Genomic DNA, 21,880 nt, shown 5'->3' on the forward strand with positions numbered 1-21,880 from the left:
AATTGTTCTGACAATACTCTGTTAGAAAAAATATACAATGCCCTTTTCTATTGTGTTTTAAAGTATATACACCATCTCCATATTCCCTCTTGTAAAACATGGAAATTCTATTATTACGTGGATAGAGAAATTGTAAGTATTTCCGTTTGACTTCAATGTTAAAAACCGAATTACTCTAAAGACACTCAGTTAGAAAAAATACACAATGCTTTTTTTACTATCTTTTTTAGTATATACACAATCTCAATATTCTCTCACATGTAAAATACAAAAATTCTAAATTTACGTGGTTAGACACAAATATAAATATTCTCTATGCACCCCAATGTAAAAAACAAAATTGCGTGGAAGATACTCTGTTAGAATAAAAATACAATGCTCTTTTCTACTCTCTTATGGTGTATATATACCATCTCAATATTCTCTCTCATGTAAAATACTGAAAATCTAAATTTACGCTGTTAGAAATAAATATAAATATCCTCTATGTCCCCGAATGATATAAGCAAAATTGCTCGAAAAATAATCTGTTAGAAAAAATATACAATGCCCTATTCCACATTGTTTTGAAGTATATACACAATCTCAATATTCTTTGTCATGTAAAATAAAAAAATTCTAAATATACGTGAATAGAAAAACATAAATATTATCTAATTACCCAAATGCTGAAAGCAAAATTGCTCTAATGATAATCTGTATGAAAAAATATACAATGCCCTTGTCTACACTCATTTGGAGTATATACACCAAATCAATATGCTCTCTCATGTGAAATATTAAAATTCTAAATTTACGCGGATAAAAAAAATATAAATATTATCTATGTAACACAATGTTAAAAGCAAAATTTCTCTAAAGAAAATCTGTTCCAAAAAATATACAATGCCCTTTTCTACACTGTTTTGGAGTATATACACCATATCAATAAGCTCTCTCATGTAAAATATTTAAATTCTCAATTTACGTGGTTACAAAAAATATAAATATTTTCTATGTACACCACCGTTTAAAGCAAAATTGCATATAATATAGTGTGTAAGAGAAAATATACAATGCCCTGTTTTACTCTTTCTTGGAGTATATCCACCAAATAAATAGGCTCTCTCATGTAAAATACCGAAATTTTAAATTTACGCCAATATAAAAAAATCTAAATATTATCTAGGCACCCCAATCTTAAAAGCAAAATTGCACTGAATATCATCTGTCAGAAAGAATATACAATGCCATTTTCTACTCTGTTTGGATTATATACACCAACTCAATATGCTCTCTCATGTAAAATACAGAAATTCTAAATTTACGCGAATCGAAAAATATCTAAATATAATCTAGGCACTCCAATGTTAAAAGCAAAATTGCTGTGAATATAAACTCTCAGAAAAAATATACAATGGTCTTTTCTACTCTGTTTTAAATATATAAACCAACTCAATATGCTCTCTCATGTAAAATACAGAAATTCTAATTTTACGCGAATCGAAAAACATCTAAATACTATCTAGGCACCTCAACGTTAAAAGCAAAATTGCTCTGAATATAATCTGTCAGAAAAAATATACAATGCCCTATTCTACTCTGTTTTGGAGTATATACACCAACTCCATATGCTTTTTCATGTAAAATACTGAAATTTTAATTATACGCGAATCGAAAAAAATCTAAATATTATCTAGGCACCCCAATGTTAAAAGCAAAATTGCTCTGAATATAATATTTCAGAGAAAGTATACAATGCCGCTTTCTACACTGTTTTGGAGTATATACACCAACTCAATATGCTCTCTCGTGTAAAATACCGAAATACTAAATTTCCGCGAATCAAAAAAAATCTAAATATTATCTAGGCACCCCAATGTAATAATCCAAATTTCTCTGAATACAATCACTCAGCAAAAATATACAACGCCATTTTCTACACTGTTTCAAAGTATATACACCAACTCAATATGCTCGCTCATGTAAAATACCGAAATTCTAATATTACGTGAATCGAAAAAAATCAAAATATTATCTAGGCACCACAATGTAAAAACTAAATTTCTCTGAATATAATCTGTCAGAAAAAATATACAATGCCCTATTTTACACTGTTTTGGAGTATATACACCAACTCAATATACTCTCTGAGGTAAAATACCGAAATTCTAAATTTACGCGAATGGAAAAAATCTAAATATTATCTAGGCAAGCCAAAGTTAAAAGCAAAGTTGCTATGAATATAATCTGTCAGAAAAAATATAAAATGACCGTTTCTACTCTGTTTTGGAGTATATACACCAACTCAGTATGCTCTCTCATGTAAAATACAGAAATTCTAATTTTACGCGAATCGAATAAAATCTAAATATTATCTAGGCACCTCAATGTTAAAAGCAAAATTTCTCTGAATATAGTCTGTAAGAAAAAATATACAATGCCCTTTTCTACTCTGTTTTGGAGTATATACACATACTCAATATGCTCTCCCATGTAAAATACCGAAATTTGAAATTTTTGCGAATCGAATAGAATCTAAATATTATCTAGGCACCTCAATGTTAAAAGCAAAATTGCTCTGAATGTAATCTCTCAGTTAAAATATACAATGCTCTTTTCTACCATGTTTGGGGTATATACACCAACACAATATGCTCTCTCATGTAAAATACAAAAATTCTAAATTTACATGAATCGAAAAATTCTAAATATTATCTACGCACTTCAGTGTTAAAAGGAATATTGCTCTGAATATAGTCTGTCAGAAAAAATATACAATGCCCTTTTCCACTCTGTTTTGGAGTATATGCACCAACGCAATATGCTCTCTCATGAAAAATCTAGAAATTCAAATTTTACGTGAATAGAAAAAAATCTCAACATAATCTATGTACTCCAATGTTAAAAGCAAAATTGCTCCGAATTTCAACTGTCAGTAAAAATATACAATGCCCTTTTCTACTCTGTTTTAAAGTATATACACAAAATCAATATGCTCTCTCATGTAAAATACCGAAATTTTAGTTTTTCACGAATAGACAAAAATCTAAATATTATCTAGGCACCCCAACGGTAAAAGCAAACTTGCTCTGAATATAGTCTCTCAGAAAATATATACAATGCTCTCTTCTAATCTGTTTTGGAGTATATACACAAACTCAATATGCTCTCTCATGTAAAATACCGAAATTATAAATTAACATGAACCGATAAAAATCTAAATATAATCTAGATACCCCAATGTTAAAAGCAAAATTACTCTGATTATAATATTTCAGAAAAAATATACAATGCTTTTTTCTAATCTGTTTTGGAGTATATAAAACAACTCAATATGCTCTCTCATGTAAAATACCGAAATTTTAAATTAATCCGAATCGAAAAAAATCTAAATAATACCTAGGAACACCAATGTTAAAAGAAAAATTGTTCTGAATATAATCTGTCAGAAAAAATATACAATGCCCTTTTCTACTCTGTTTTGGCGTATATACACCAACTCAATATGCTGTCTCAGGTAAAATACTTAAATTCTAATTCTACGCGAATCAAAAAAAATCTCAATATTATCGACTCACCCCAATGTTAAAAGCAAAATTGCTCTGAATACAATCTGTCAGAAAAAATATACAATGCCCTTTTCTACTCTGTTTTGGAGTATATACACCAACTCAGTATGCTCTCTCATGTAAAATATAGAAATTCTAATTTTACGTGAATTGAAATAAATCTAAATAATATCAAGGCGCCCCAAAGTTAAAAGAAAATGGCTCTGAATATAGTCTGTTATAAAAAATATACAATGCTTTATTCTACCCTGTTTTGGAGGATATACACCAACTCAATATGCTCTCTCATGTAAAATACTAAAATTCTAACTTTACTTGAATCGATAAAAATCTAAATATTATCTAGGAACCCAAATGCTAAAAGTAAAATTGCTCTGAATATAATCTGTCAGAACAAATATACAATGCCCTTTTATACTCTGGGTTGGAGTATATACACCAACTCAATATGCTCTCTCATGTAAAATTACGAAATTCTAATTTTAGGCAGATCGAAAAAAATCTAAATAATATCTAGGCGCCTCAAAGTTAAAAGAAATTGGCTCTGAATATAGTCTGTTAGAAAAAATATACAATGCCTTATTCTACTCTGTTTTGGAGTATATACACCAAATCAGTATGCTCTCTCATGTAAAATACAGAAATTCTAATTTTACCCTAATCGAAAAAATCCAAGTATTACCTAGGCACCCCAATGTTAAAAACAAAATTGCTCTTAATATAATCAGTCAGAAAAAATATACCATGCTCTATTCTACTCTGTTTTGGAGTATATACACCAACTCCATATGTTCTCTCATGAAAAATACAAAAATTCTATATTTAAGCGAATCGAAATAAATCTAAATATTATCTAGGAACCCAAATGTTAAAAACAGTATGGATCTGAATATAATCTGTCAGAAATAATATAAAATGCCTTATTCTACTCTGTTTTAAAGTATATACAAAAACTCAGTATGCTCTCTCAGGTTAAATTCTGAAATTCTAATATTACGTGAATCAAAAAAAAATTTAAATATACTCTAGGCACACTAATGTTAAAACTAAAATTGCTCTGAATATAATCTGTCAGAGAAAATATACAATGCCGTATTCTACGCTGTTTTAAAGTATATAAACCAACTCTGTATGCTCTCTCATTTAAAATACCGAAATTCAATTGTACGCGAATCAAAAAAAAATCTAAATAATATCTAGGCGCTTAAAAGTTTGAAGAAAATTGCTGTGTATAGAGTCTGTTAGAACAAATATAAAATGCCTTATTCTACTCTCTTTTGGAGTATATACACCAACTCCATATGCTCTCTCAAGTAAAATACAGAAATTCTATATTTAAGCGAATTGAAAAAAATCTAAATATTATCTAGGCACCCCAATGTTATAAGTAAAATTGCTCTCAATATAATCTGTCAGAAAAATTATACAATGCCATTTTGTACTCTGTTTTCGAGTATATACACCAACTCAATATACTCTCTCATGTAAAATAACGAAATTCTAATTTTATGCGAATTGAAAAGCATCTAAATAATATCTAGGCGCTTAAAAGTTACAAAAAATGGCTCTGAATATAGTCTGTTAGAAGAAATATACAATGCCTTATTCTACTCTGTTTTAGAACACATACACCAACCCAGAATGCTCTCTCATGTAAAATACCGAAATTCTAATTTTACGCAAATCGAAAGAAATCTAAATAATATCTAGGCGCCCCAAAGTTAAAAGAAAATGTCTCTGAATATACTATGTTAGAAAAAATATACAATGCCTTATTGTACTCTTTTGTGGAGTATATACACGAACTCAGTATGCTCTCTCATGTAAAATACAGAAATTCTAATTTTACGTGAATCAAAAAAAATCTAGATATTATCCAGGCACCCCAATGGTAAAAGCAAAATTGCTCTCAATATAATTTGTCTGAAAAAATATACAATGTTATTTTCTACTCTGTTTTGAAGTATATAAACCAAGTCAGTATGCTCTCTCATGTAAGATACAAAAATTCTAATTTTACCCGAATAAAAAAAATCTAAGTATAATCTAGGCACCCCAATGTTAAAAACAAAATTTCTCTGAATATAATCTGTCAGAAAAAATATACAATGTTCTATTCTACTCTGTTTTGGAGTATATACACCAAATCCATATGCTCTCTCGTGTAAAATACAGAAGTTCTAGATTGAAGTGAATTGAAAAAAAATCTAAATAAAATCTAGGCACTCCAATATTAAAACAAAATTGCTCTGAATATAATCTGTTAGAAAAAATATACAATGCCTTATTCTACTCTGTTTTGGAGTATATACACCATCTCAGTATGCTCTCTCATGTAAAATACCGAAATTCTAATTTTACGTGAATCGAAAAAATCTAAATATTATCTAGGCAACCGAATGTTAAAAGCAAAATTTCTGTGAATATAATCTGTCAGGAAAAATATACAATGCCTTACTCTACTCTGTTTTGAAGTATATACACCAACTCAGTATGCTCTCCCATGTAAAAATCAGAAATTCTAATTGTACGTGAATCAAAAAAATCTAAATAATATCTAGGCACTTCAAAGTTAAAAGAAACTGGCTCGGAATATAGTCTGTTAGAGAAAATATACAATGCCTTATCCTACTCTGTTTGGCAGTATATACACCAACTCAATATGCTCTCTCACCTAAATAAAATAAATTCTACTTTTACCAGAATCTAATAAATCTAAATGTTTTCTAGGCGCCAAAATGTTAAAAACAAAATTGCTCTGAATATCATCTGTCAGAAAAAATATACAATGCCCTTTTCTACGACGTTTTGGAGTATATACACCAACTCCATATGCTCTCTCATGTAAAATACAGAAATTCTATATTTAAGCGAATCAAAAAGAATCTAAATATTATCTAGGCACCCCAAAGTTAATAGAAAATGGCTCTCAATATAGTCTGTTAGAGAAAATATACAATGCCCATTTCTACTCGGTTTTGTAATATATACACCAACTCAATATGCTGTCTCATGTAAAATAAAGAAATTCTAATTTTCGCAAATCAAAAAAAATCTAAAAAATATCTTGGCGCCCCAAAGTGAAAAGAAAATGGCTCTGAATATAGTCTGTTAGAAAAGATATACAATGCCTTATTCTACCCTGTTTCGGAGTACATACACCATCTTAGGGTGCACTCTCAAATAAAAGACAGAAATTCTAATTTTACTCGAATCGAAAAAATCTAAATATTATCTAGGCACCTCAGTGTTAAAAAATATTGCTCTGAATATAATCTGTCAGAAAAAAGATACAATGCCCTATTCAACTCTGTTTTGGAGTATATACACCAACTCCACATGCTCTCTCACGTAAAATACAGAAATTCTATATTTAAGAGAATCGAAGAAAATCTAAATATTATCTAGGCACCCCAAAGTTAAAAGAAAATGGCTCTGAATATAAACTGTCAGAAAAATATATAATGTTCTATTCTACTCAGTTTTGGTGTATATACACCAACTCTATATGATCTCTCATGTAATATACATAAATTTAATATTTAAGTGAATCGAAAAAATTGTAGATATTATCTAGGCACCACAATGTGAATAGCAAAATCGCTCTTAATATAATCTGTCAGATAAAATATACAATGCCCTTTACTTCTCTGTTTTGTAGTATATACACCAACTCAATATGCTCTCTCATGTAAAATACCGAAATTCTAATTCTACCCAAATCGAAAAAATCTAAATATTATCAAGGCACCCCAATGTTAAAAACAAAATTGCTCCGAATATAATCTGTCAGAAAGAATATACAAAGCCCTATTCTACTCTGTTTTGGAGTATATACACCAACTCAATATGCTTTCTCATGTAAAATACCGAAATTCCATATTTAAGCAAATCGAAAAGAATCTAAATATTATCTAGGCACCCCAATATTAAAAGAAAAATTGCTGTGAATATAATCTGTCAGAAAAAATATACAATGCCCTTTTCTACTCTGTTTTGGAGTATATACACCAACTCAATATGCTCTCTCATGTAAAATACAGAAATTCTAATCTTACGCAAATCAAAAAAAATCTAAATAATATCTAGGCGCCCAAAAGTTAAAAGAGAATGTCTCTGAATATAGTCTCTTAGAAAAAATATACAATGCCTTCTTCTACTCTATTTTGGAGTATATACACCAACTCAGTATGCTCTCTCATGTAAAATGCAGAAATTCTATATTTAAGCGATTCTAAAAAAATCTAAATATTATCTAGGCACCCCAATGTGGAAAGCAAAATTGCTCTGAAAATAATCTGTCAAAAAATATACAATGCCTTTTTCTACTTTGTTTTGTAGTATATACACCTAGTCCATATGCTCTCTCATGTAAAATGCCGAAATTGTAATTTTACGCATATCAAAAATAATCTAAATAATATCTATGCACCCCAAACTTAAAAGAAAATGGCTCTGAATATAGTCTGTTAGAAAAAATATACAATGCCCTTTTCTACTCTGTTTTGGAGTATATACACCAACTCAATATGCTCTCTCATGTAAAATACAGAAATTCTAATCTTACGCAAATCAAAAAAAATCTAAATAATATCTAGGCACCCAAAAGTTAAAAGAGAATGTCTCTGAATATAGTCTCTTAGAAAAAATATACAATGCCTTCTTCTACTCTATTTTGGAGTATATACACAAACTCAGTATGCCCTCTCATGTAAAATGCAGAAATTCTATATTTAAGCGATTCTAAAAAAATCTAAATATTATCTAGGCACCACAATGTGGAAAGCAAAATTGCTCTGAAAATAATCTGTCAAAAAATATACAATGCCTTTTTCTACTTTGTTTTGTAGTATATACACCTAGTCCATATGCTCTCTCATGTAAAATGCCGAAATTGTAACTTTACGCATATCAAAAATAATCTAAATAATATCTATGCACCCCAAACTTAAAAGAAAATGGCTCTGAATATAGTCTGTTAGAAAAAATATACAATGCCTAATTCTACTCTGTTTTGCAGTATATTCACTAATTCAGTATGCTCTCTCATGTAAAATACCGAAATTATAATTTTACACGAATCGAAAAAATTCTAAATATTATCTAGGCGCCTTAAAGGTAAAAGAAAATGGCTCTGAATATAGTCTGTTAGAAAAAATGTACAATGCCTTATTCTACTCTGTTTTGGAGTATATACATCAACTCATTATGCTCTCTTATGTAAAAAACTGAAATAATAATTTTACTCGAATGGAAAAAATCTAAATATTATCTAGGCACACCAATGTTAAAAACAAAATGGCTTTGAATATTATCTGTCAGAAAAAATATACAATGCCCTATTCTACTCTGTTTTAGGTATATACACCAACTCCATATGCTTTCTCATGTAAAATACAAAAATTCTATATTTAAGCGAATCGAGAAAAATGTAAATAATATCTAGGCACAGCAATGATAAAAGCAAAATTGCTCTGAATGAAATCTGTCAGAAAAAATATACAATGCGTTTTCTTCTCTGTTTTGGAGTATATACACCAACTCAATATGCTCTCTCATGTAAAATACCGAAATTCTAATTTTACGCGAATCGAAAAAAATCTAAATAATATCTAGGCGCCCGAAAGTTAAAAAAAAAATGGCTGTGAATATAGTCCGTTAGAAAAAACATACAATGCCTTATTCTACTCTGTTTTGGAGGATATACAATAACTCAGTATGCTCTCTCATGTAAAATACAGAAATTCTAATTTTACGTGAATAAAAAAAAAATCTAAATATTATCTAGGAACACCAATGTTAAAAACTAAATTTCTTTTAATATAATCTGTTAGAAAAAATATGCAATGCCCTATTCTACTCTTTTAAAGTATATACAACAACTCCATATGCTCTCTCATGTAAAATAAAGAAATTCTAATTCTACCCGAATCTAAATAATCTAAATATTATCTAGGCACCCCAATGTTAAATACAAAATTTTTCTGAATATATTCTGGCAAAAAAATATACAATGCCCTATTATACTCTGTTTTGAAATATATACACCAACTCCATATATTCTCTCATGTAAAATACAGAAATTCAATATTTAAGCTAATCGAAAATAATCTAAATATTATCTAGGCACCCCAATGTTAAAGCAAATAGCTCTGAATATAATCTGTCAGAAAACATATACAGTGCCTTTTTCTACTCTGTTAGGTAGTATATACACCAAATCAATATGCTCTGTCATGTAAAATACAGAAATTCTAATTCTACCCGAATCGAATAAATCTAAATATTATCTAGTCACCCCAATGTTAAAAGCAAAATTGCTCTGAATATAATCTGTAAAAGAATATATACAATGCCCTTTTCGACTCTGTTTTGGAGTACATACACCAACTCAATATGCTCTCTCATGTAAAATTCCGAAATTCTAATTTTAGGTGAATCAAAAAAACTCAAAATAATATCTAGACGCACCAAAGTTAAAATAAGATGGCTCTGAATATAGTCTGTTAGAAAAAATATACAATGCCTTATTCTACCCTGTTTTGGAGTATATACACCAACTCAGGGTGCTCTCTCATGTAAAATACAGAAATACTAATTTTACCCAAATCGAAAAAATCTAAATATTATCTAGGCACCCCAGTTTTAAAAAAAAACTGCTCAAAATATAATCCGTCAGAAAACGTATACAATGCCCTATTCTACTCTGTTTTGGAGTATATACACCAACTCCATATGCTCTCTCATGTAAAATAAAGAAATTCTAATTTTACACGAATTGAAAAAAATCTAAATAATATCTAGGCGCCCCAAAGATAAAAGGAAATGGCTCTAAAAATAGTCTGTTAGAAAAAATATACAATACCTTATTCTACTCTGTTTTTTAGTATATACACCAACTCAGTTTGCTCTCTCATGTAAAATAGAGAAATTCTAATTCTACCCAAATAGAAAGAATCTAAATATTATCTAGGCACCCCAATGTTAAAAACAAAATTGCTCTGAATATAATCTGTCAGAAAAAATATACAATGTCCTATTCTACTCTCTTTTGGAGTATATACACCAACTCCATATGCTCTCTTTTGTAAAATACAGAAATTCTGTATTTAAACGAATTGAAAAAAATCTTAATATTATCTAGGCACCCGAATGTTAAAAGCAAAATTTCTCTGAATATAATCTGTCAGAAAATATATACAATGGCCTTTTCTACTCTGTTTTGGAGTATATACACCAACTCAATATGATCTCTCATGTAATATACTGAAATTCTAACTTTAGGCGAATAGAAAAAAATCTAAATAATATCTAGGTGCCCCAAAGCTAAAAGAAAATGGGTGTGAATATAATCTGTCAGAAAAATATGCAATGCCCTATTCTACTCTGTTTAGTAGTATAGACACCAACTTCATATGCTCTCTCATGTAAAAAAGAGAAATTCTATATTTATGTGAATCAAAAAAATCTAAATATAATCTAGGGTCCCCAATGTTAATAGCAAAATTTCTCTGAATATAATCTGTCAGAAAAAATATACAATGCCTTATTCTACTCTCTTTTGGAGTATATACACCAACTCAGTGTGCTCTCTCATGTAAAATACCGAAATTATATTTTTACGTGAATCGAAAAAAATCTAAATATTATCTAGGCACCCCAATGATAAAACCAAAATTTCTCTGAAAATAATCTGTCATAAAAAATATACAATGCCGTTTTCCACTCTTTTTTGGGGTATATACACCCACTCAGTATGCTCTCTCATGTAAAATACCAAAATTCTAATTTTACGAGAATGGAAAAAAATCTAAATAATATCTAGGCGTCTCAATGTTAAAAGAAAATGGCTCTAAATATAGTCTGTTACAAAAAATAGACAATGCCTTATTCTACTTTGTTTTGGAGTATATACACCAAGTCAGTATGCTCTCTCATGTAAAATACGGAAATTCTAATTTTACCCGAATTGAAAAAAGCTAAATATTATCAAGCCACCCCAATGTTAAAAACAAAATTGCTCTGAATAAAACCTGTCAGAAAAAATATACAATGCCCTATTCTTCTCTGTTTTGGAGTATATACACCAACTCCATATGCTCTCTCATGTAAAATACCAAAATTCTATATTTAAGCGAATTAAAAAATATATAAATATAATCTAGGAACCACTATGTTAAAAGCAAAATTGCTCTGAATATAATCTCTCAGACAAAATATACAATGCCCTTTTCTACTCTCCTTTGGCGTATATACACCAACTCAATATGCACTCTCATGTAAAACACCGAAATTCTAATTTTACATGAATCAAAAAAGATCTAAATAATATATAGGCACCACAAAGTTAAATGAAAATGGCTCTGAATATAGTCAGTTAAAAAAAATATACAATGCCCTATTCTACTCTGTTTTAAAGTATATACACCAACTCAGTATGCTCTCTTATGTAAAATACCGAAATTCTAATTTTACGTGAATCCAAAATATCTAAATATTATCTAGGAACTCCAATGTTAAAAGCAAAATTGCTCTGAATATAATCTACCTGAAAAAATATACAATGCCCTTTTCTACTCTGTTTTGGAGTATCTACACCAACTCAATATGCTCTCTCATGTAAATTACCGAAATTCTAATTTTACGGGAATCAAAAAAAATCTAAATAATATCTAGGCGCCCAAGAGTTAAAAGAAAATGGCTCTGAATATAGTCTTTTAGAAAAAATATACAATGGCTTATTCTACTCTGTATTGGAGTATATGCTCCACCTCCATATGCACTCTCATTTAAAATAGAGAAATTCTATATTTAAGCAAATCGAAAAAAATCTAAATATTATCTAGGCACCCCAATGTTAAAAGCAAAATTCCTCTGAATATAATCTGTCAGAAAAAATATACAATGCCTTATTTTACTCTGTTTTGGAGTATATACACCAACTGTGTATGCTCTCTCATGTAAAATACCGAAATTCTAATTTTACGGGCATCAAAAAAAAATCTAAATATTACCTAGGCACCCGAATGTTAAAAGCAAAATTTCCCTTAATATAATCTGTCAGAAAAAATATACGATGCCCTTTTCTTCTTTGTTTTGGAGTATATAAACCAACTCAATATGCACTGTCATTTAAAATACCGAAATTGTAATTTTACGTGAATCGAAAAAAATCTAAATAGTATCTAGCCGCCCCAATGTTAAAAGAAATATTGCTCTCAAGAAAATCTGACAGAAAATGTATACAATGCCCTTTCCTACTCTGTTTAGGAGTATATACACCAACTCAATATGCTCTCTAATGTAAAATTCTAAATTTCGAATTTTACGTGAATCAAAAAAAATCTAAATAATATCTAGGCGCCCCAAAGTTAAAAGAAAATGGCTCTGAATATAGTGTGTTTGAAAAAATATACAATGCCTTATTCTACTCTGTTTTAAAGTATATACACCAACTCAGTATGCTTTCTCATGTAAAATAACAAAATTCTAATTTTAACAAAATCGAAATAATCTAAATATTATCTAGGCACCCCAATGTTAAAAGCAAAATTTCTCTGAATATAATCTTTTAGAAAAAATATACAATGCCCTTTACTACTCTGTTTTGCAGTATATACACCAACTCAATATGCTCTCCCATGTAAAATAAAAGAAATTCTAATTTTACGCGAATCGAAAAAAATCTAAATATTATCTAGGCACCCCAATGTTAAAAACAAAATTGCTCTGAATATAATCTGTCAGAAAAAATTTACAATGCCTTATTCTACTCTGTTTTGGAGTATATAAACCAACTCAGTATGCTCTCTCATGTAAAATACCGAAATTCTAATTTTACGTGAATCGAAAAAAACCTAAATATTATCTAGGCACCCCAATGATAAAAAGAAAATTGCTCTGAATATAATCTATCAAAAAAATATACCATGCCCTTTTCTACTCTTTTTTGTAATATATACACCAACTAAATATGCTCTCTCATGTAAAATACAGAAATTCTAATTTTACCAGAATTGAAAAACCAAAATTTATTTAGGCACCCCAATGTTAAAAACAAAATTGCTCTGAATATATCCTGTCATAAAAAATATACAGCCCTATTCTACTCTGTTTTGGAGTATATACGCCAACTCAGTATTCCCTCTCATGTAAAATACACAAATTCTCATTTTACATTAATCGAGAAAAATCTAAATATTATCTAGGCATCCCAATGTTAAAAACAAAATTGCTCTGAATATAATCTGTCAGAATAAATTTACAATGCTTTATTCTACTCTGTTTTGGAGTGTATACAACAACTCAGTATGCTCTCTCATGTAAAATACCGAAATTCTAATTTTACGTGAATCGATAACAATCTCAATATTATCTAGGCACCCCAATGTTAACAGCAAAATTGCTCTGAATACAATCTGTCAGAAAAAATATACAATGCCCTTTTCTACTCTGTTTTGGACTATATACAACAACTCAATATGCTCTCTCTTGTAAAATACCGAAATTCTAATTTTACGTGAATCAAAAAAAATCTAAAAAATATCTTGACACCCCAATGTTAAAAACAAAAGTGCACTGAATATAATCTCTCAGAAAAAATATACAATGCCTTATTCTACTCTGTTTTGGAGTACATACACCAACTCCATATATTCTCTTGTTTAAAATACAGAAATTATATATTTAAGCAAATCGAAAAAAATCTAAATATTATCTAGGCACACGAATGTTAAAAGCAAAACTGCTCTGAATATAATCTGTCAGAAAAAATATACAATGGCTTATTCTACTCTGTTTTGGAGTATATACACCAACTCAGTATGCTCTCTCATGTAAAATACCAAAATTTTATATTTAAGCGAATTGAAATAAATGTAATCTAGGCACCACTATGTTAAAAGCAAAATTGCTCTGAATATAATCTCTCAGACAAAATAAACAATGCCCATTTCTACTCTCTTTTGGGGTATATACACCAACTCAATATGCACTCTCATGTAAAATACCGAAATTCTAATTTTACGTGAATCGAAAAAAATCTAAATAATATATAGGTGCCACAAAGTTAAATGAAAATGGCTCTGAATATAGTCTGTTAAAAAATATATACAATGCCCTATTCTACTCTATTTTGGAGTATATACACCAACTCAGTATGCTCTCTGATGTAAAATACCGAAATTCTAATTTTACGTAAATAAAAAAAATCTAAATTTTATCTAGGTACTCCAATGTTAAAAGGAAAATTGCTCTGAATATAATCTGTCTGAAAAAATATACAATGCCCTTTTCTACTTTGTTTTGGAGTATCTACACCAACTCAATATGCTCTCTCATGTAAAATACCGAAATTTGAATTTTACGCAAATCGAAAAAAATCTAAATAATATCTAGGCTCCCCAAAGTTAAAAGAAAATGGCTCTGAATATAGTCTGTAAGGAAAAATATACAATGCCTTATTCTACTCTGTATTGCAGTATATGCACCAACTCCATATGCTCTCTCATTTAAAATACAGAAATTCTATATTTAAGCGAATCGAAAAAAATCTAAATATTATCTTGGCACCCCAATGTTAAAAGGAAAATTGCTCTGAATATAATCTGTCAGAAAAAATATACAATGCCTTATTCTACTCTGTTTTGGAGTATATAAACCAACTGTGTATGCTCTCTCATGTAAAATACCGAAATTCTAATTTTACGGGAATCAAAAAAAATCTAAATATTACCTAGACACCAGAATGTTAAAAGCAAGATTTCTCTGAATATAATCTGTCAGAAAAAATATACGATGCCCTTTTCTTCTTTGTTTCGGAGTATATACACCAACTCAATATGCACTCTCATTTAAAATACCGAAATTGTAATTTTACGTGAATCGAAAAAAATCTAAATAGTATCTAGGCACCCCAAAGTTAAATGAAAATGGCTCTGAATATATTCTGTTAGAGAAAATATACAATGCGCTATTCTACTCTGTTTTGGAGTATATACACCAACTCAGTATGCTCTCTCATGTAAAATACGGAAATACTAATTTTACGTGAACCAAAAAAAAATCAAAATATTTTCCAAGCACCACAATGTTAAAAGCAAAATTCCTCTGAATATAATCTGTCAGAAAAAATATACAATGCCCTCTTCTACTCTGTTTGTGAGTATATACACCAACTCAATATGCTCTCTCATGTAAATAGCGTAATTCTAATTCTACACGAATCGAAAATTCTAAATAATATGTAGGCTCCTCAAAGTTAAAAGACAATGGCTCTGAATATAGTCTGTTAGAAAAAATATACAATGCCTTATTCTAATTTTTTTTGGAGCATATGCACCAACTCAGTGTGCTCTCTCATGTAAAATACAGAAATTCTAATTTTACTTGAATAAAAAAAAATCTAAATATGATCTAGGCACCCCAATGTTAAAAACAAAATTGCTCTGAATATAATCTGTCAGACGAAATATACAATGCCCTATTCTACTCTGTTTTGGTGTATATACACCAACTTCATATGCTCTCAAATTAAAAATACATAAATTCAATATTTAAGCGAATCCAAGAAAATCTAAATATTATCTAGGCATCCCTATGTTAAAGCAAAATTGCTCTGAATATAATCTGTCAGAAAAAATATACAATGCCCTTTTCTATTCTTTTTTGGAGTATATTCACCAACTCAATATGCTCTCTCATGTAAAATAACAAAATTATAATTTAACGTGAATCGAAAAAAATCTGAATAATATCAAAAATGGATCTGAATATAGTATGTTAGAAAAAATATACAATGCCTTATTCTACTCTGTTTTGGAGTATATACACCAGTTCAGTATGCTCTCTCATGTAAAATACAAAAATTCTATATTTAAGTGAATCGAAAGAAAAATAAATATTATCTAGGCACCCCATTGATGAAAGCAAAATTGCTCTGAATATAGTCTGTCAGAAAAAATATACAATGCCATTTTCTACTCTGTTTTGCAGTATATAAATCAACTCAATATGCTATCTCTTGTAAAATAAAGAAATTATAATTTTACCTGAATCGAAATAATCTAAATATTATCTAGGCACACCAATTTAAAAAACAAAATTGCGTTGAATATAATCTGTCAGAAAAAATATAGAATGCCCTATTCTACTCTGTTTTGGAGTATATACACCAACTCCATATGCTCTGTCATGTAAAATACAGAAATTTTATATTTAAGCGAATCGAAAGAAATCTAAATATTATCTAGGCACCGCAATGTTAAAAGCAACATTGCTCTGAATATAATCTGTCTGAAAAAATATACAATGCCCTATTCTACTCTGTTTTGGAGTATTTACACCAATTCCATATGCTCTCTCATGTAAAATAAAAAATTCTGTATTTAAGCCAATGGAAAAAAATCTAAAATTTATCTAGGCACCCCAATGTTAAAAGCAAAATTGCTCTGAATATAATCTGTCAGAAAAAATATACAATGCCTTTTTCGACTCTGTTTTGTAGTATATACACCAAGTTATTTTACTCTCTCGTGTAAAATAACGAAATTCTGATTTTATGCGAATCAAAGAATCTAAATAATATCTAGGCCCCCCAAAGTTAAAAGAAAATGGTTCTGAATATAGTGTGTTAGAGAAAATATACAATGCCTTTTTCTACTCTGTTTTGGAGTATATACAGCAACTCAGTATGCTCTCTCATGTAAAATACAGAAATTCTAATTTTACATGAATTGAAAAAAATCTAAATATTATCTAGGCACCCGAATGTTAAAAGCAAAATTGCTCTGCATATAATATGTCATAAAAAATATACAATGCCCTTTTCTACTCTGTTTTAAATTACATAAACCAACTTAATATGCTCTCTCATGTAAAATACAGAAATTCTATATTTAAGTGAATCGAAAAAATCTAAATGTTATCTAGGCACCCCAATGTTAAAAACAAAATTGCTCTTAATATAATCTGTCATAAAAAACATACAATGCCCTATTCTATTTTGTTTTGGAGTATATACACCAACTCGATACGCTCTCTCATGTAAACTACTAAAATTCTATATTTAATCGAATCGAAAAAAATCTAAATATTATCTAGGCACCCCAATGTCTAAAGCAAAATTGCTCTGAATATAATCTCTCAGAAAAAATATACAATGCCTTTTTCTTCTCTGTTTTGGAGTATATACACCAACTCAGTATGCCCTTTCATGTAAAATACGAAAATTCTAATTATATGCGAATCGAAAAAAAATCTAAATAATATCTAGGCGACCCAAAGGCAAAAGAAAATGGCTGTGAATATAGTCTGTTAGAAAAATATACAATGACTTATTCTACTCTGTTTTGGAGTATATACATTAACTCCATATGCTCAATCATGTAAAATACAGAAATTCTATATTTAAGCGAATCAAAAAAAATCTAAATATTATATAGGCACCCCAATGTTGAAAACAATATTGTTCTGGGTATAATCTGTCAGAGAAAATATACAATGCCCTTTTCTACTTCGTTTTGTAGTATATACACCAACTCAATATGCTATTTCATGCAAAATACAAAAACTCTAATTTTACCCGAATCGAAAAATCTAAATATTATCAAGGCACCCCAATGTTAAAAGGAAAATTGCTCTAAATATAATCTGTCAGAAAAAATATACAATGACCTATTCTACTCGTTATTGGAGTATATACACCAACACATTATGCTCTCTCATGTAAAATACAGAAATTATAATTTTACCCGACTCGAAAAAATATAAAAATTGTCTAGGTACCCCAATGTAAAAAACAACATTGCTCAGAATATAATATGTCAGAAAAAATATACAATGCCCTATTCTACTCTTTTTTGTAGTATATACATCAACTCCATATGCTCTCTCATGTAAAATACAGAAATTCTATATTTAAGCGAATCGAAAAAATTCTAAATATTATCTAGGCACCCCAATGTTAAAAGCAAAATTGCTCTGAATATAGTCTGTCAGAAAAAATATACAATGCCTTTTTCTACTCTGTTTTTTAGTATATACACCAAGTTAATATGCTCTCTCATGTAAAATACCGAAATTCTGATTTTACGCAAATCAAAAAAAATCTAAATAATATCTAGGCGCCCCAAAGTTAAAAGAAAATGGCTCTGAATATAGTGTGTTAGAGAAAATATACAATGCCTTACTCTACTCTGTTTTGGAGTATATACACAAACGACATACGGTCTCTAATGTAAAATACAGAAATTCTCTATGCGAATCAAAAAAAATCTAAATATTATCTAGAAATACCAATATTAATATCAATATTGCTCTGAATATAATCTGTCAGAAAAAATATACAATGCCCTATTCTACTCTGTTTTGGAGTATATACACCAACTCCATATGCTCTCTCATGTAAAATACAGAAATTCTATATTTAAGCGAATCGAAAAAATTCTAAATATTATCTAGGCACCCCAACAATAAAAGCAAAATTCCTCTGAATATAATCTTACAGAAAAAATATACAGTGCCCTTTTCTATTCTGTTTTGTAGTATATACACAAACTCAATATGCTCTCTCATATAAAATACTGAAATTCTAATTTTACCCGAATCGAATAAATCTAAATATAATCTAGGCACTTCAATGTTAAAAACAGAATTTCTCTGAATATAATCTGTTAGAAAAAATATACAATGCCCTATTCTACTCTGTTTTGGAGTATATACACCAACTCAGTATGCTCTCTCATGTAAAATACAGAAATTCTAATTTTACATGTATCGAAAACAATCTAAATATTATCTAGGCACCCCAATGTTAATAGCAAAATTGCTATGTATATAGTCTTTCTCACAAAATATAAAATGCCCTTGTCTACGATGTTTTGGAGTATATACACCAACTCAATATGCTCTCTCATTAAAAATACCGAAATACAAATTTTACGTGATTCGAAAAACATCTAAATAATATCTAGACACCTCAATGTTAAAAGAAAATTGCTCTGAGTATAGTCTGTTAGACAAAATATACAATGCCTTATTCTACTCTGCTTTGGAGTATATACACCAACTCAGTATGCTCTCTCGTGTAAAATACAGAAATTCTAATTTTACCCGAATCGAAAAAAACCTAAATAATATTAAGGTGCCCCAATGTTAAAAGCAAAATTGCTCTGAATATAAACTGTCATAAAAAATATACAACGCCCTATTCTACCCTGTTTTGGAGTATATACAAAAACTCCATATGCACTCTCATGTAAAATAGAGAAATTCTATATTTAAGCAAATTGAAAAAAATCTAAATATTATCTAGGCACCCCAATGTTAAAAGCAAAATTGCTCTGAATATAATTTGTCAGAAAAAATATACAATGCCCTTTTCTACTCTGTTTTGGAGTATATACACAAACTCCATATGCTCTCTCATGTAAAATAGAGAATTTCTATATTTAAGCAAATAAAAATTTATATAAATATTATCTAGGTACCCCAATGTTAAAAACAAAACTGCTCTGAATATAGTCTGTCAGAAAATATACACAATGCCCTATTCTACTCTATTTTGGAGTATATACACCAACTCCATATGCACTCTCATGTAAAATAGAGAAGTTATATATTTATGCAAATCGAAAAAAATCTAAATATAATCTAGGCACTCCAAAGTTAAAAGCACAATTGCTCTGAATACAATCTGTCAGAAAAAATATACAATGCCATTTTCTACTCTTCTTTGGAGTATATACACCAAATCAGTATGCTCTGTCATGTAAAATACCGAAATTCTAATTTTATGTGAATCGAAACAAATCATAAAAATATCTAGCCGCCCCAAAGTTAAAAGAAAATGGCTATGAATATAGTCTGTTAGAAAAAATATACAATGCCTTACTCTACTCTGTTTTGGAGTAAATACACCAACTCCGTATGCTCACTCATGTAAAATAAAGAAATTTACTTTTACAAGAATCGAAAAAATCTAAATATTTTCTAGGCACCCCAATGTTAAAAATAAAATTGCTCTGAATAAAATTTGTCAGAAAAAATATACAATGCCCTATTCTACTCCCTTTTTGAGTATTTAGACCAACTCCATATGCTCTCTCATGTAAAATACAGAAATTTTATCTTTAAGCGAATCGAAAAAATCTAAATATTACCTAGGCACCCCAATGTTAAAAACAAAATTGCTCTGAATATAATTTGGAAGAAAAAATGTAAAATGCCCCTTTCTACTGTGTTTTGGTGTATATACACCAACTCAATAAGCTCTCTATTGTAAAACACAGAAATTCTATATTTAAGCGAATCGAAAAATATCTAAATATTATCTAGGCACCCCAATGTTACAAACAAAATTTCTCCAAATATACTTTGTCAGAAAAAATATACAATGCTTTATTCTACTCTGTTTTGGAGTGTATAAACCAACTCCATATGCTCTCTCATTTAAAATACAGGAATTCTATATTTAAGGGTATCGAAAAAAATCTAAATATAATCTAGGCACCCCAATGTTAAAAGGAAAATTTCTCTTAATATAATCTGTCAGAAAAAATATACAATGCCCTTTTCTAATCTGTTTTGGAGTATATACACCAACTCAATATGCTCTCTCATGTAAAATACCAAAATTCTAATTTTACGTGAATCAAAAAAAATCGAAATAATATCTAGGCGCCCCAAAGTTAAAAGAGAATGGCTCTGAATATAGTCTTTTAGAGAAAATATACAATGCTTTATTCTATTCTGTTTTGGAGTATATACACCAATTAAGTATGCTCCCTCATGTAAAATACTGAAATTCTAATTTTTCCCAAATCGAAAAAAATCTAAATATTATCTAAGCACCCCAATGTTAAAAGCAAAATTGCTCTGAATATAATCTGTGAGAAAATATATACAATGCACTATTTTACTCTATTTTGGACTATATACATTAACTCAATATGCTCTCTCATGTAAAATACAGAAATTCTATATTTAAGTGAATCGAAAAAATTCTAAATATTATCTAGGCACCCCAATGTTAAAAGCAAAATTGCTTTAAAAGAATCTGTCAGAAAAAATATGCAATGTTCTATTCTACTCTGTTTTGGAGTATATGCACCAACTCAGTATGCTCTCTCATGTAAAATACAGAAATTATAATCTTACGTGAATCGAAAAATATCTAAAAATATCTAGGCACCGCAATGTTAAAAACAAAATTGCTCAGAATATAATCTGTCAGAAAAAATATACAATGCCCTATTCAACTGTGTTTTGGAGTATATACACCAACTCCATATGCTCTCTCATGTAAAATAGAAAAATTTTATATTTGAGCA

The sequence above is a fragment of the Callithrix jacchus genome, chromosome 8 (genome assembly GCF_049354715.1).
Source record: "Callithrix jacchus isolate 240 chromosome 8, calJac240_pri, whole genome shotgun sequence".
Classification (NCBI taxonomy): domain Eukaryota; kingdom Metazoa; phylum Chordata; class Mammalia; order Primates; family Cebidae; genus Callithrix; species Callithrix jacchus.